Below are 5,414 nucleotides of genomic sequence, written 5' to 3' on the forward strand. Positions count from 1 at the left end.
CGGTTCAACGAGCATGCCGGGATAGGGAAAAATCCCTTCACGCGTCCATTGATTCACGTCACAATAAACTCGTGATAGATCAAAATAGCACCGGAAAACAGATCAGGCGATTTTAATGTCTTTTTTTTTTCAAGCAGGTCAAATTAATTCGTTATTAAGCGTTTGAATTCCACGTTTCTGATGTCCAACTTCATAAAACTGTCTTGTGGAGCGCTCGAATTCTACATTGTTACGCAACACCAGTTTTGCCGTAGGTCACATAAAAGGTATAAACCCAAGCAGAATATTTGCATATTTAATAATGACATTTTAACAATAAAAGAGCTTGTGTGGAAAATCGCAATCTCGACTACTAAGACCGGTTCAACTTGCATATTGGGATAGGGAAAATCCCTATTTTAAGCTAAAATAGGGCCACTTATACGAGAGAAAGTACTTTCTCTCTAACACTTGTCACAATGACTTTCGTCTCCCGTGATATATCAAAACGGCACCGGGAAACAGCCAAGGCGAGTACATTGTCCTTATTTTATTGAAAGTACGTCAAATGTATCCTTTATTAAACGTTCGAATGCCATACAACTGTCTCAACTGTCGGCATTGTGACGAAATGACGCTTGCTTTTGTGCTGAGAATTTGCCTGACTGTAGCATTTGACGGTTAAGCTCAGTGGACATACACATGCAAATCGGTTAACACAGACCGTGCGATTGAATATACTTAATTAAAATTACCAATGCTTGTTTCCAGTGTAGGTTATAATGTCGAACAACCACCAAATCGCAAACGTAAAGGTACATAGTGATTAGATCGCTCATGAGTTGACAAGGAAGAACGGTTCAGCGAGCATGCCGGGATAGGGAAAAGTCCCTTCACGCATTGATTCCATTGATTCCATTGATTCACGTCCCAATGGACTCGTGATAGATCAAAACGGCACCGGGAAACAGCCAAGGCGAGTACATTGTCCTTATTTTATTGAAAGTACGTCAAATGTATCCTTTATTAAACGTTCGAATGCCATACAACTGTCTCAACTGTCGGCATTGTGACGAAACGACGCTTGCTTTTGTGCACAAGATGTAATTTTGGGACTGAATTATTAAACGTTTGCACGGAATTTAGATTTCAGTTGAGACTTTCTGCCGATAAACCTGATGTCGAAATTCCCAAATAGATTCACGAAATTGTATTTGGTACTGCTTTTTATCACTACGATATGTTTCTTGGTAATCTGAGCGATTTATTGGCCAATGTATCCGGCTGTAATGTATTTATACATGTATACAGAAGCTGTAAATAGACCGGAAGAATATATTGACCAGAACCTCAAATAACCTAGAAATACAACGTAGTGATAGAAAGCAACCCCAGATATAGTTTCGTGAGCTTTATTTCGTGATTTCGGCTCAGGGCTAAATTCCATGCAAAGGAACTCTCGAACATTGTTTGAAACAATCGAGCTTGGTTTACTCAGGGCTATGGCGCGCCATTTGTTTCAAAATTATTTTTTAACTGTCGATTGTCATACGTGTTGTTTAGTCACATAATCATTGCATAAGCCCTCCGTTCAGTGTCCTCTTTATCCATTTCTTTCTTTTTAAATTCGATCTCTTGTTAGTGTACTTGATATTCAATCAGTTGTGCTTTATATTCGATCAGTTATTTTTTTCATTCGATTACTTGAATGCGTTGATTTTGTCATCAGTTGTGCTGGACATTGGAATCAGTCGTAAGTGTGACTTATTCTGTCAGTTGTGCTTGATATTCGATCAGCTGTCTGTTTTTCGGTCAGTTCTAAGCGTGACTTTTTTGATCAGCTGTGATTGCTATTCGATCAGTCGTCTGTTTTTCAATCAGTTGTAAGCGTGACTTTTTCGATCAGTTGTGCTTGATATTCGATCAGTTGTCTGTTTTTCGATCAGTTGTAAGCGTGACTTATTCGATCAGTTGTCTGTTTTTCAATCAGTTGTAAGCATGACTTTTTCGATCAGTTGTGCTTGCTATTTGATCAGTTGTCTGTTTTTGTATCAGTTCTAAGCGTTACTACAGATATAGTTCCAGATATAGTTCTACACTCCCCATCCTCCACCCCCAACCCCAGCCCGGGCTCAAACTGAACATAGAAAAGACTCGACATAAGCAGTTTGAATAATCAATTAAGCCTTTGGATAACATCTCGTTCAACATGAGTACAAAGAACCTTGGAAGAATTCATAATAACTAAGGGTTATTCAAATTCACTCAGGATTTAGAGGGTTAGAATCTGGAGCACTAAACCTTTGCGGGCTTTGTTACATGGGGCGAGTAAATGGAGAGCAAAATAAGCGCAAGTCTTCTAAACTTTGCTACCGTTCTTCGATTTGTTCGGCTACGAAACGTGCCGTTCTGTGCCGTAATCTGAACTTTGGTCGAGGGGATTGACATTTTCTTTTAATGTTTGCATTTCTTCGGCTATTAAGGGAACGTTGATCTCTGGAACTGTCACTTCAACATTGCCGTCTTCGAGAAATCGGCTGTCGGTGCCAGCTTCTTTGAGACGTCTCCACAGAGTGGTCCTTGAAATACAAAGAGTATAAGCAATTCTTGTCCACGAAAAGCGCCAAGACCGCAGAAATTTTACTTGGACAATATTCACTACGAGCCGTGATCTGCCAACTAAACCAGATCGATGAACGAGGGCTTCGGGAAGCCATGAAGACACATAAGAGGAAGAATCGATATCATATAGCTTTTTCTCGACACAATTAATAACTCCCTGCAGAGATTCAGAGAGAATTTTGATCTCCCAAATCGTTTCCAATCCAGCAGGAAGCAGAATTCTGAGCAGTAAATCCTAGCGAGTTGGCGACTCGTTTACATCCACTGCGTACACTTTGAAGACGTTCAAGGAGACCTTCCAAAACACGGTAATCCTGACTTTCACATTCATGAATTCGACTTTCACATTCATGAAGAAAGTCATCAACTAAATTAAAAAATATCGGCCACTCATTCGGTAAACTCATGATCACGGTCCTCCTTCTCCGCGTCTTCTGATCTGCGCAGTCACGCACACAACTGATCAAAAAACACACAATTAACTGATGGAATATCAAGCAGAAATGATCGAAAAAGTCACGTCTACATCTGATCGAAAAACAGACAACTGATCGAAAAAGCACAACTGATAGAAAAAGTCACGCCTTCGATTGATCGAATAGCAAGCAAGCACAAGTCATCAAAGAAGTCACGCTTACAACTGATTCGAATGTCCAGCACAACTGAGGAGAAAATGAACGCATTCGAGTAAACGAATGAAACAAATAACTGGTCGAATGTAAAGCACTACTGAAACATTCACGCGTACAACTGATTGAATATCAAGTACACTAAGAAGAGATCGAATATAAAAAGAAAGAAGTGGATAAGGAGGACCCTGAACGGAGGTATTACGGTTCTTATGCAATGATATAAACAGCTAAAAAATAATTTTGAAACAAACGGCGCGCCACATAGGGCCGTCCAAAGGGCATGCCGGGAAAAGGGAAAAGTCCCTCATTAGTGTATGCTTCTATCCGCCAGGTATGGAAAGTTGATAACTATAAAAGTATGCGAATAATTATGACAGGCGTTAATCAATAGCACACGTACACGCTCAAAAGAAAATAATTTACGTCGAAGAGAAATTCTGAAACTGGCATGATCGAGAAAAATTTGTGAAACTGAATTAAATGGAAATTAAAACTCGTCTCGCAACGTCAATCAACTCAAAAAGTCCAAAAATAATTACGCGCGTCTGGGTATTATTCTATTTGCGCGGACTGGATATGAAATAACAGGTAAAAATAGTCGAATGTGTCCCGGAAGATATATATTCTAAAAATAAAATATTGAAAACTAGCTAAAACTGACAATGCAACCATCCTTTGCCCTTACGTATTAAATAAACTTCACACCAAGAACAAAAAAATATTGAAGTCTTGTTCTGACGTCTTTCGCGCTCAACATCGCGGCAGTCTGTTGTGTCTGGGCTACATGTAGTTCATTACGGCATTAGGAGATGCAATTTTAGTAAAGCAAAGACATACAAGTTTATATTGCTAGATGTTTCAGTGTCGCCATGATGCTGAGCATCTAATCAAATTTCAAACTGATCTAAACCTAAGACAAATGATGCAAGGGACCGTAAGCGAAAATGCTGCTGGTATACGTAGGGTCTGTAAAAGATTTGATCAGCCAAAAGCAATGAAGCAAGGCTGAAGCACCTTGGACACCCAAGGCAGGTCGAAACATGTACAGCTGTCCACAGTTGCAATTCTTGGCTTTTAGTTCGGAATCCATCGTGTTGCTGTCGCGTTAAGTTTTTTACGTAGTTATAGCCTTGCTTCATTGTTTTTCTAACCTCAAGACTGGTATCTCACCATTATGTTCGAGATGGTAGTGTTTGTAAATGGAGGACGATAGTTTCTTTTGTGTCCGTCCTCGCACATCCTGCATCACACAGGTTAAATTTAAATTCAAATACTACGCATTGTTTCTTACTTTTAAAGTTAGATTACTAAGTTGCTGTCTCACATCTTTTGCGGAACTCTGATCTTTAAACGGTAGGATGACTGAACAGCCTTGTGATGATGGATAGGGCTGTTAGTCGGATACCTTAGTGTCGATGTGGTTTTTATGGCCGTGCTAGTCAAGTCAACACTTCTCTCGGCCGGGCACATTCTTCGTGGAAATGTGACCAATCAGAAGATAATCAGTATGTACGGTCAAGCATGGTGAACCCATCATCTACGCGCAGGTTACGTGGCTCTGATATTGGAGTATTAGGCCTTTGTTGGTCCGTGGGCTTGATATAAACTTTGGACTCGATCTTAGGGGCTCGGGTGAGGCTTCCATACCCAGAAAGGGGAGCGATTCGTCATGTTCGATCGTCATAATTGATTTGATCAAAAAATGTCAATGGCTTAAGGTGTGTAGAAAACGGTCAGCGGTTACTCTAACCCGTATTGTAGTAAGGGTGTCGTCCACATACCTCCGGTAAAACGAGGGTAGCATGCCTTCCTGTTTAAGAGTTTCCTCGATGCCTTGTTTCCTTGTTTTCTGCTGATTTTTAAACGAGATTTTAGGCAATTATCGCTTTCCAGGTTTCTTTCCAGTCTTGGGAGTAGGGAACCTTGGAACCGTTAACACAATAACATCATTTCACGTAACAACTCGACTGTTCGAACGGCTGGATTCGATTGAGTTCAACAATCAAACATACTCGAACCAAAGCAAATTGTGTGAGAGTTCGATGGCGTTCGACTTTCCAACCCAATCGAACACTATGGCACGTTGTAAACATTTACTCTCGCGAAATTTTTCAGCAATTTCGACAGTTTTCGACATCTGAAAATTTTTTTTATTACAGGTTTAATTCGCAAGAACTGAGT

The 5,414-nt window shown here is 40.2% G+C and overlaps 1 protein-coding gene across 2 annotated transcripts in view; it reads left to right on the top strand.

Annotated features, from left to right (window-relative positions):
* Positions 1-95: 95 nt before the first annotated feature.
* LOC110051603 (uncharacterized) overlaps positions 96-5,414 on the top strand; it is a 12,328-nt gene continuing 7,009 nt past the window's right edge. Inside the window, exon 1 of one of the 2 annotated variants that reach the window (XM_089275199.1) lies at positions 96-509. The gene's annotated coding sequence lies outside the window, so the exon portion shown is untranslated. Of the gene's footprint in view, positions 510-548; positions 956-5,414 lie in introns of those variants that run through there. The other variant, XM_089275198.1, reaches the window with a different exon arrangement.

This window comes from Orbicella faveolata, unplaced genomic scaffold (genome assembly GCF_042242905.1).
Source record: "Orbicella faveolata isolate gen_17 unplaced genomic scaffold, um_ofav_v1 contig_36, whole genome shotgun sequence".
NCBI classification, from domain to species: Eukaryota; Metazoa; Cnidaria; class Anthozoa; order Scleractinia; family Merulinidae; genus Orbicella; species Orbicella faveolata.